The following is a 12621-nucleotide window of genomic DNA, read 5'->3' as shown; positions in this document are numbered from 1 at the left end:
TCTGTCCATGGCTGCCATGGGGTCTGTCCAGGGTCCCTGCACACGTGGCTGTGCCCCATTATGTCCAGGGCTGCTGTGGGATCAGACTGGCCCTTCACGCATCTGATCTCCCCCTTCCTGTGTCCAGGCAGCCTTGGGGTCTGAGCAGGCCCACAACACATCTGAGCTGTCCCCTCGTGTCCAGGGCTGCCGTGGGGGCTGGCCAGGCCTCCCCAACTCCCCAACACGTGAGCTGGCCCCTGCTGTGTCCAGGCGGCCCTGTCAGACCCCACACACACCTGAGCTGTCCCCTGGTTATCTACGGCTGCCGTGGAGTCTGTGTGTGCCCCTCCCCCACACCTGAGCTGTCCCCTGCTGTGTCCAGTGCTGCCGTGCAGGCTGAGAGGTCACCCGCACCGCTAGGCCGTCCCCCGATGCGTCCAGGGCTGCTGTGGGTGCTGCCCAGGCCCCCACAGCCCTGAGCTGTCCGTGAGTTTGGCTGCCCTGGGATCTGACAAGACCCCCCTTCCATGCTTTGCGTACGCAAAGACCTGGCCGTGGGCACGGACAGGGCGGGCAGCGGTCTGAGAATAACCGGCTGGCCTGGGTGCGCACATGCGCTCCCGTCCAGCTCCGTCCACCCAGCAGCCGCACACCCCACTCCAGCCTGGCCCATCTGTGGCTGCCCGCAGGGTGGGCGGGGAGCAGGCCGGGCTGAAGAACAGACATCAGGGGCCAAAGAGGGCGCATGGGTAGCCCACAGACCCCCAAGTCCCGCCCGGACCTGGGAGCGCTCATCCCCAGCCCGCAGACATCCAGGGGCACGAAGGCAGGCGCAAGGGACAGGGCTGGGCACATGGACACAGCATCCCGGATATCCCGGGGCTGGTGTCCACAGAACTGTGACTGCAGTAGGCAGAGACACTGCTGTTCTCTGTGAAAGACCCCCAGGGGTCCACAGGCCACTGTCCCAGAGTCCTTTGAAGAGCCGCTAATTGCGCTGCTGTCCTTCCCTCCCCCACAGCTCCTTGGCTGCTGGCTGGCAGTTCCGGCAGCCAAGGCTTGGCTCCAACGGTTCCACTCAAAGTGCCGTGAGCGGGGAGGGTGGGCCCTGACCTGAGCTTGGTCCCTGGCAGTCCAGAGGGTCCCCACAGCACGGCCAGGAGTGAGCCCAGAGTGCAGAGCCAGGAGGAACCCCCGCAGCATCCAAACCAAGCAAACCAAAACACCAACCCCCCAAAAGGCTCCATTAGTCACAGACACACACACACATACAGATACAGACACACAGACACACAGAGATGCACACTGAGACACACACAGAGACAGAGACACACAGACATGCACACAGAGACACAGACATACAGAGACACACAGACACACAGAGATAGACAGGCACAGACACACACACAGGTACACAAAGAGCCATGCACACAGAGTCACAGACACAGACACATAGACACAGACAAGCACAGATATACACACACACAGGTACACAAAGAGCCATGCACACAGATTCACACAAAGACACACACACAAGGACACAAGGACACACAGAGACAGGCACAGATACACACAGACCCATGCAGAGTCACAGACACACACACAGAGACACAGACACACAGACATGCAAAGAGACACACACACAAAGACACAAACACACAGATACACAGGCATGCACACAGAGACAGACACACACAGACACACACAACACACAAAGCCACAGACACACAGACACAGAGACACACACAGAGTAGACACTCACATAGAGACACAAGCAGAGACTCACTCAGACACACACAAAGACAGAGAGAAACACACACACACGGACACAGACCCAAACATTCACAGGCACGAAGTCACACAGACACACAAAGAACACAAAGACAGACATACAAACAACACAGAGTCACAGACACACCCAAATGGAGACACCCACACCCACACAGAGACAAAGACATACACAAAGACACACAGACACATCCACACAGAGACATCCACACAGACACACACAGACACAGATACACATAAAGACACACAGACACACCCACACAAAGACACAGACACACACACATATAGACACAGACACATACAGATACCCACACAGAGACACAGATATACACACACAGAGATACAGACACACACAAAGACACAGACACACACAGACACTCCCACACAGAGACAAAGACACAGACACACAGACACACAGAGACACAAATATACACAAAGATACATATAGATACAGACACACACAGAGACAAACACACACAGACACACACAAAGACATACACAAAACAGACATGCACAGACACTCCCACACAGAGACACAAAGATACAGAGACACACAGAAACACACAGAGAAAGAGAGACACAAAAGACACAAACACTCCCCCACACAGAGACACACCCACACAGAGACACAGACACACACGTGAGTGCTCTTGGCCGTGTCCACCCCTCCGGGCCCCGGGGACTGCCCACATCCTGTCCTAGAGGGGCCCCTCCAGCTGCGAGCCAGGCACGTTCCCACCAAGCGAGCCCCGCCCCCGCAGCCCCGTGCCCCTGCCCGGCCGGGCCCAGCGGGAAGGGCGAGCGCGCCTACCTGGCATGGTGCCGGCTGTGCCAGGCCGGGCCAGCAGAGGCGGAGCTGGCCACCGGCGCGGCTGGGTCAGGCTGGCTGTCGCAGAACTTGGTGGCGTGCCACGAGTGGGGCCTCCAGCCGAGCTCGCTGCTCCTGCAAAGGCAGCGCCAGAACTGAGGGCTTCCCCCACGGACAGCCCCTCGGGAAGGAAGGCTTCCCCAGACGCCCCGACCCCGCGCGCCCCCTCTGCAAGGGACCGGCAGGCAGACGGGCTCCTGGCAGCCACACAAGCTGGCCACGGGGCTCCTGGGTGAGGCTGGAGCCTGCCGAGCCCGCAGAGTCAGGGCGCCCCGGCACACCCCAGCCTGGCGAGGCACAAGGCACAGGGAACCACGAGGTGTCCCGGGCTCCCTGTCCCTGAGGCCGCCCAAGCCTGTACCACCGGGGCAGGCTGCAGGGACACCTGAGCCCTGGGCTGCACCGCCGGCCCCTCTGCCCACAGCGCCAAGGCGCGGAGAGCTCAGCACCAAGCATCAGCACCACGGCCCAACTGGGAAACGGACACCCTGCCTCCAACACACACACACACACACACACACACACACACACACACACACACACACACACACACACACACACACACACACACACACAGATAGCCCCAGACACCCCCATCCAACACGCACACTCTACACAGACACCCCCCTCCAACATGCACACTCTACACAGACACCCCCCTCCAACACACACAGACACCCCCAGACACCCCCCTCCAACACGCACACAGAGACACCCCCCTCCAACACACACAGACACCCCCAGACACCCCCTCCAACACGCACACTCTACACAAACACCCCCTCCAACACACAGACACCCCCAGACACCCCCTCCAACACACAGACACCCCCAGACACCCCCCTCCAACACACAGACACCCCCAGACACTCCCCTCCAACATGCACAGACACCCCCAGACACTCCCCTCCAACACACACAGACACCCCCAGACACTCCCCTCCAACATGCACAGACACCCCCAGACACCCCCCTCCAACACAGACACCCCCAGACACTCCCCTCCAACATGCACAGACACCCCCAGACACTCCCCTCCAACACACACAGACACCCCCAGACACTCCCCTCCAACATGCAGACACCCCCAGACACCCCCTCCAACACACAGACACCCCCAGACATCCCCCTCCAACACACAGACACCCCCAGACACCCCCCTCCAACACACAGACACCCCCAGACACTCCCCTCCAACATGCACAGACACCCCCAGACACTCCCCTCCAACACACACAGACACCCCCAGACACTCCCCTCCAACATGCACAGACACCCCCAGACACCCCCTCCAACACACAGACACCCCCAGACACCCCCCTCCAACACACAGACACCCCCAGACACTCCCCTCCAACATGCACAGACACCCCCAGACACTCCCCTCCAACACACACAGACACCCCCAGACACTCCCCTCCAACATGCACAGACACCCCCAGACACCCCCTCCAACACAGACACCCCCAGACACCCCCCTCCAACACACACAGACACCCCCAGACACCGCCCTCCAACACACACACACTGTGACACACACTCACATAAGAGACATGGTCTCCAACACACACACACACACACACAGAGATACCCCCAGACACCCCCCTCCAACACGCACACTCTACACAGATACCCCCCTCCAACACACACACAGACACCCCCAGACACCCCCCTCCAACACACACACACTCTACACACACAGACACCTCCAGACACCCCCTTCAACACACACACACTGTGACACACACTCACATAAGAGACATGGTCTCCAACACACACACACACACACACACAGATACCCCCAGACACCCCCCTCCAACACGCACACTCTACACAGATAACCCCCTCCAACACACACACAGACACCCCCAGACACTCCCCTACAACACACACAGACACCCCCAGACATCCCCCTCCAACACACACACACTCTACACACAGACACCTCCAGCACACACACACTGTGACACACACTCACATAAGAGACACGGTCTCCAACATACACATGCACACACCCACACAGATCTGAGACACTCTTACAGGCACACCCTCTCCAGCACACACACACTGAGGCAGACGACTCTCACCAAGACTCACACACAGTCTCATACAGACAGACACACCCCCCAACAGACACCCCCACTTACCGACTCACACACCCCCTTCCGGACACCCCCTCCACAGACACACTCTTCACAGATCCAAACAGCCTTCTCCAACACACACAGACACACTCTCTCACACACGCACACACACCGTCCTACAGACACTGCCCTCCAACTGACACAAAGAGAAGCACACATACACGATCACACTGTGACGAAGACTCACCCATACTCTTACACACACATGCACATGTGCGCGCACACACTTACATAGACACACACTCTTCCCCTGAAAGACTACACAGACATGCACAATTACACACACAGACGCACACACTGCCTTACAGACACCCCCTAGTACACACATAGGGAAACATATGCACAATCGCACAGACTCTTACACAGACACACTGTGACACAGACACGCACACACAGCCTGCTCCTTGCCTGAGCAGGTCGCCTGTGACCCCACAGAGGCAGACGAGCTGCCGGCCTCTCTCGGTACTGGGTGGAGCACGGACATCCTCCCAAGCAGACAAAAACATCAAATATATTTGGGTGTGTAGGGGGGGAATGTCTTGTGGGCCAGATGTGACCCTGGAAAGAACGCTCGCCCTGCGGGGGGGGGGGGGGGTCCTGCGCTGGAGCCCCGAGGACCGGAGCCCACGGGGCAGAACACAAAATGGAGAGACTAGAATCCCCGAGCATCCACAGCCACACTCAGAGGTGCTGGGGACAGACAGGGCCAGGTCTGCAAAGATCCAAGAGGACGAAAGTGCGAGCTCCCGAAGACCCAAGGGACAGAGGCCAGGCGACAGCACGGCCTCTACCTCAGGGCAGGGGCAGTCTGTGCCCCAGGAAGCTCCGCGGGCACTGCTGCTCTCATCTATGAGATGGAAAGTGGGGGCACAGCAGGGAACATGGGGGGAGGGGCGCTCTGCAAAGTTCAGACCTGGGAATGAGAAATATCCGCTCCCTTTGAAGAAAGGCAATGCAGGAGAGACAGGGAGAGGGAGGGAGGGAGAGCGAGAGGGAGAGAGAGCGAGGCTGAAGCATCCAAGCTCCAAGGTAAGAAGCAGAGGCTGCAGAAACAGTGGCTGTCCTAAGTGACGCGCTGCACCAGCCTCGCACAATGCAACGCACTGTGGAATTTGGGAAGTATGGTTCCAGAAGGTCTCTGCTCACCTGATGTCCCCAGGCACTGGCTTTATGGTAAGGAGTGATCGGGTGGGGACGAGGGCAGGGAAGGGCACTGTGCAGGCCGGGGTGGGGCGAGAGCACGGCGCGAGGGGGCGTGCCTAGCACACGGCTGGCCCGGGCTCCAGCCCCAGCACCGCAAAGGGTCCAGGGCCCTGTCACGAGTGACCCTGAGCACAGAGCCAGGAGGAAGCCCTGCGCACTGCCAGGTGTGACTCAAAGTCAAAAGGAAAAAAAAAAACAATAAAAATAAACAAAAGTAGGGGCTGGAGCGATAGCACAGGGGGGAGGGCATTTGCCTTGCACACAGCCGACTGGGTTCGAATCCCAGCATCCCATAGGGTCCCCCGAGCACTGCCAGGAGTCATTCCTGAGTGCAGAGCCAGGAGGAACCCCTATGCACCGCCGGGTGTGACCCAAAAAGCAAAAACCAAAAATAAATAAATAAATAAATAAAATAAAAGTATGTGCCACAGAGGGAGGCCAAGGGGCTGGGCACACTCTGGTGACGACAGTGGACATGGGTACGGGCGCTGGTGGTGGAACACCGCATGCGAGAAACTCCAGCACGAGTAACTGCAAATGACTGTGACTCGGTCAACGAGAACTCGGGACATGGTGCGAGCTGCAAAGCCCGTGGCTCCGACATCCTGCGGGGAAGATGGGGAGGAGCGAGCACCTGGGTGCCGCCCGTCCACCCTCCCTGCGTGCTGATGTTCTGGCTGGACACTCCCGACAGAGACCCCGGTGGCAGGGAGCGTGGACCCAGGAGCCGGCGCTGCCTGGGCTGTAGTCCGCCCCGGCCCGTGTGTGTGCGGCCCTCGAGCACCACTGCACGGGCACCCACGGGACGTGGCCAGCTGCAAGGCCGAGTGCCGGGACATGCGGGAAGCAACAGGCAGACAGATGGGCAGGACAGGGGCCTGGCAGGCAGCAAACCGCACCCAAAGCACTCGTTCCCTCATGGGCCACTCAGGAAGCCACCATCAGGCAGCAGGCACAGGAAGGGGACGGTGGCGGCCGTACAGAACACGCTGGAGTACCAAGCTGGCTGCAGGCCAAGGCCTGGGTCTGCGCCCCTCCCCACCGCCCTCACCAGAAGAGATGCTGACTGGACACACTGGAGGACATGGCAGCCAGCGGGGACGGGACAGGGCCTGGGAGCCTGTCTCTTTCCTCTGTCGGGGGGTGCGGCCCGTGGGTGCCCTGTGAGGCCTCAGGAGAAAGTGAACGTCCCCAGGGCCACAGCGAAGGCGCTGGGGTGTGAGTCCCTGCACGACCTGTGTTCCCCAGCCCACACCCCCGCCCCGAGCCCCTCCAGAACCGTTCCAGAGGCTGACAGGAGGCGCACAGAGGGCCACGGCCGTCCGCACAAAGAATGGACAAGAATCACTTCGAAGAGCCGCGCTGGACGCGGACGGAGAGCTGACAGGAGGGAGACACGTGACAGCCTCCCGGCACCTGTACCGCAAAGCGAAACAGACGAAAGAGACACAGAGGGGCTGGAGCCATAGCACAGCGGGGAGGGCGTTTGCCTTGCATGCGGCCGACCCGGGTTCGATTCCCAGCATCCCACAGGGTCCCCGAGTACCGCCAGGAGTCATTCCTGAGTGCAGAGCCAGGAGGAACCCCTGTGCATTGCCGGGTGTGGCCCAAAAAGAAAAAAAAAAGAGAGAGGGCGGAGTGCAGACAGACAGAAGGAAAGCAGCTGCCACTGAGGCAGAGCAGGGTGGGGGCGGGAGGGAAACGTGCTGTGGGGGCGGGGCGGCTGTTGGAACACTGTACGTCTGAAACTGAACAGCTTTGCAACCGTGTCTCTCACGGTGATTCAATTTAGGAGAAAAAAAAATTAATTTAGGGGCCGGGGCGATAGCACAGCGGGTAGGGCGTTTGCCTTGCACGCGGCCGACCCGGGTTCGATCCCTGGCATCCCATATGGTCCCCCAAGCACTGCCAGGAGTAATTTCTGAGTGCAGAGCCAGGAGTAACCCCTGAGCATTGCTGGGTATGACCCAAAAAGCAAAACAAACAAACAAAAAAAAAATTTAAAAACACTCCAGAGACCAGTGCTGGTCGCAGAGTTCTGCGGCGGCGCCCGGCGGGAAGGCGCTGAGAGCCGGGCCCAGCAGGACAGATCACGTCCGGGCTCCTTAGCAGCGCAGGTATCAGTGCCGACACCAGGCGACAGTGTGCAGGGCCCCCGAGGGCACGGGAGTCGGCTGCCAGGGGGCCACTGCCGCCGCGCTCCTGCCCCGCACTGAAAAGAATGTTCGAGCCACGGGCAGCTCTCAGCGCGCATCCTCGGGCCCGGGGAGCCCCCGGAGCAGGGAGGAAGGAAAGCGAACGGGGTCCCTGAGCGGCGGAGACACAGTGACCGTGATCAGAAGCAGGGAACATTTACAAGCCGAGCCCACCAGCATGATTTCACAGCCGCTGTAACAAAGGGAAGAGATTTCTAACTTAATTGGGCTAAAAATAAAACGCTGGGGGGGGGGGTGGAGGGTGGAGCTATGGTACAGACAGCAGCAGGGAGGGCGCTGGCCTTGCACACAGCCCGCTGGCTTCCATCCCCGCACCCATAGGGTCCCCCGAGCCAAGCCAGGAGTTTTGTTTTTGTTTTTGTTTTGCTTTTTGGGTCACACATGGCGATGCACTGGGGTTAGTCCTGGTTCTGCACTCAGGAATTACCCCTGGCCGTGCTCAGGGGACCCTATGGGATGCTGGGAATCGAACCCGGGTCAGCCACATGCAAAGCAAATGCCCTACCCACTATGCTATCGCTCCAGCCCCCCCCCAGCCAAGAGTAACCCCTGAGCACTGCTAGATGCGGACCCCAAAGCGAGAAGGAGAGAGACAGAAAGACAGAGAGAGACAGACAGACAGAGACAGAGAGAGAGAGAGAGAGAGGGAGGGAGGGAGGGAGATTTCTCAATTCCTTGGATGATTCTAAAGCAAACTAAAGGCGTGGAGGTCTGCAGGGCCCTGTCCCCCAGCAGCTGGTGTGCCCCAAGCCCCTAACACTGCACAGGTACGTGGACAGGCTAAGCTCTGTCCGGAGTCTGTCTGGAGCTACCCACGCCCCTCTGCTCGAAAAGGAAAAGAAAAAGGAGAAGGGGAGGGAGAGGAGGGGAGGGAAGGAAGAAGGAAAACCCGGCTGGTGAGCAGGGCAGCCAGTGGCTGGAGGCTGCAGGGAGCCTGAGGAAGGGGGGCGGGGGCTGGAGCCAGCTGGGTCACGGGTCCCGGGGGGCCCCCCCCCCCCGCCACACACAGCCCTGAGCACTTCGAGGTGTGGCCCCAGACCCAAGCATCAGAGGCAGAGTGCGGGGGAAGCAGAGGGGCCCTGATGCGGGCGATGACGGAGACGCTCAGAGCCAGGAAAACCTCGAGCAGAAAATAAAACAGCCACAAGCCTGCCGTGCCGGGGCTCCCCCGTGTCCACCTTTCCGAGTGCTCCCTGCCGGCCCCCAACCCCAGCCTGACGGCAGACCCTGCCAATCCCGCCTGTAGCCCCCACCAGCCCCCCCAGCCCCCCCCAGCCCCGCCACCCCCCAGCCCCCCCTTTGCGTGTCCAGAGAAGAGGCAGTCTGCCACCTGGTGGAAGGAGTGGGCAACAGCATCTGACAACCAGGGCTCCCTGTTCTCTGCGGCAGAGCAACTGAGTCAGAAATAAGAGCTCTCCGGGAGAGAGAGAGAACAAACTGAAATGCTCTGCCACAGAGGCGGAGTGGGGTGGGGGGGATGGGAGGGATACTGGGTTCCTTGGTGGTGGAGAATGGACACTGGTGGAGGGATGGGCTCTCGAACATTGCATGAGGGTAAAACAAGCACAAAAATGTGTGAATCTGTAACTGTGCCCTCACTGTGACTCACTAATTAAAAAATCAATATATTATAAAAAAAAAAAGGGCTCTCCAGAAGGGAGAGCTGGCTGGGGGCGGGGGTGGCTGGGGGGAGGGGCGCTGCAGCATCAGAACAGGGGGAGGGCGGTTGCCTGGCATATGCTGGCCAAAAAAAAAATTATTTTATTTTTTCAAACTCAAGGACCAGAGAGACGGTACAAGCCACAAATGCACTGGCCTCGCACATGCTCAACCTGGGTTCGAGCCCCGCCATCCCATATGGTCCCCTGAGCACCGCCAGGAGTTAGTCTGGAGTGCAGAGCCAGCAGTGACCCCTGAGCATCGCCAGGCACGACCCCAGAACTAAAGAAACATACATATGCCCATCTCTAAGTCCGTGGCGGGGCTCCGAGGCCTGCAGAGCTGGCTCTGCAAGCAGGCTCCATCCTTGGCACTGCAGGGTACCCAAGCACTGCTACCAGTACCCCCCTTGAGCACTGAGTCAGGAGTACCCCTCAGGACTGCTGAGCATACTGCCCCCAGCAAAACCAGCCTGTACACACAGACACAGACATGGGCGCAGGGCCACATGCATCCACACGGGGCTCTTCACGCCGGGGAGATGGTCCCCGGGGCTGCTCTGCGAGCTGGAGCCACAGGTTCAATCCCCAGCACTGCAGTACTGAGAACAGCAGGGAGCACCAAGCTGGGGGGGGCGGGGAGTCCACCCTGAGCACCGCCAGATATGGCCCCCCAAAAGCCCCAAACACACACAAAGGACTCTGGAAATTCACTCTGGGGACAGGGGTGACAGGACAGCAGGGAGGGTCCTTTCCTTACATGTGGACGGCCCAGCACTCCAGCGATTCCTAAGCACGGAGCCGGGATTCTGCCCTGAGCAGCGCCGGGGTGGGCCTAGAGCCGGACCTCAAACATAGCTTCAAAATCTCACCTGGGTCGGTATGACCTTTCAGCATCTGCACTGCGATCCGTAATGTGGGAAAGAGAGAGACAGACAGAAGCAAAGTGCCTGCCACAGATGGGGGCGGGGCAGGAGGGGAACTGGGGACACTGGTGGTGGGAAATGCGCACTGGTGAAGGGACGGGTGTTGGAGCATGATATGACTGAAGCCCAATCATGAAAACTTCGTGCTCTGTAACTGTGTATCTCACAGTGATTCAATTAAAATGAAATTTTTTAAAAATTAAATACACCAAAACTCAGTTGGGTTTAAATAAGCAGTCTTAAGTGATGGAGCAAAAAGCAGTCTTCGACTTTGAACCCTGGCTCAATCCTTGGCCAGGAGCTGCACCTGTGCAGGCATGGGAGGGGTCCAATACAGGCCCACACATCCACACACACTCACGCATGTGCACACACATGCACTCACACATGCATAGACCACTCGCCTCTGCCCCCACTCGGCTGCTGCATGGGAACGTGGGGTGGGCGCACCCTGACCTTCTCACCACGAGCTTCAGGGTCTTGTGGGAGCCCTTCACCAGGCAGATGGCCTCCTGCCGGAACCCCGACAGGCCCACGTCGTTGATGCCCACGATCTCGTCTCCCGCCAGGAGCTGCTCCCCAGCCGCCGCCTTGCTGCCTTCCTCGATCTGCAACAGAGAGAAACGGTCAGGGGCCCCAAGGGCAGGAGCCCAGGTAGCTGCGGGCACACGGGGAGCTGGCCAGACAGCCACCACTACCACCTCCCCACCCCCCACACACAGAGACACACGCACACACTAATACAGACACGCACACACAGATACACAAACATACAGATACAGACACGCACACACAGATACAGACACACACAGATACAGACACGCACACACAGACACACAAAGATACAGACACACACGCACAGACATGCACATGCACACACACAGACACACACAGATACACACGTACACACAGATACACATGCACACACAGACATGCACACACACATACACAAATACAGACACACACAGAAGACATACAGGTAGAGAAACACAGAGACACACACATAGTACAGACACACAGAACAGACAAGAACAGACAAATAGTATAGGCAGACACAGAGACACAGACAGACAGACAGACACACATAGTATAGACAGAAATACACAGAGACACACAGACACAAAAACACAAACTGAGATACACACATAGATACAGACACACAGAAACACATAGTATAGTCAGAGACACGCCAAGACACACACACAGGCACAGGCACACACACACAAACAGACACAGACTGAGTCACAGATACACACAGAGATATAGACAGAGATACACACAGACACACAGACACACACAGAGATACACAAATACAGACACAGACACACAAATATACAGAGACAAAGAAATACACAGAGACACACAAACACACAATTAGATACAGAGAGACACAGGGACAAACAGAGACACACACAGACAGACATAGAGAGACACAGGCAGACATACAGACAGACACACAGACACAGACACACACAGACAGACACAGAGAGACACAGAGAGACACAGGCAGACATACATACAGACACACAGACACAGAGACACACAGACAGACAGCAACACATGGGGTACTGGTGCACCCCGGGTACTGGTGCACCCCGGGTGGCTCCATTCTGTACCCCGTCGCCCTGTCGTCAGCCTTCTGCCCAGGGCTCAGGGCAGCTGCCTTGGCCCTTGGGAAACGCCGGCAGGGGCCGGAGGAAGTAGCATGGGCCTTCGGTACCAGCAAGCTTCTCCAACACACAGACACAGACACATTCCAGGATGGGCACTGAGTGAGCCAGCAGGAAAGTAACCACTCACACACACTCCTACACACGCGCACACACACACCCCTGC

At 58.5% G+C, this 12621-nt stretch overlaps 1 protein-coding gene across 4 annotated transcripts in view; it reads right to left on the bottom strand.

The window, feature by feature from the left end:
- LOC101552334 (protein Shroom2) overlaps positions 1-11389 on the bottom strand; it is a 112237-nt gene extending 100848 nt beyond the window's left edge. For all 4 annotated transcript variants that reach the window (XM_055122309.1, XM_055122310.1, XM_055122311.1 and 1 more), the window contains exons 1-2: positions 11242-11389; positions 2582-2713 (exon numbers count right to left, since the gene is read on the bottom strand). The gene's annotated coding sequence lies outside the window, so the exon portion shown is untranslated. The remainder of the gene's footprint in view (positions 1-2581; positions 2714-11241) is intronic.
- Between the last annotated feature and the right edge of the window lie 1232 nt (positions 11390-12621).

Source organism: Sorex araneus, chromosome X (assembly GCF_027595985.1).
Source record: "Sorex araneus isolate mSorAra2 chromosome X, mSorAra2.pri, whole genome shotgun sequence".
NCBI lineage: Eukaryota > Metazoa > Chordata > Mammalia > Eulipotyphla > Soricidae > Sorex > Sorex araneus.
The sequence above is the reverse complement of the archived record's forward strand: the minus strand, read 5'-3'. Positions and strand labels throughout refer to the sequence as shown.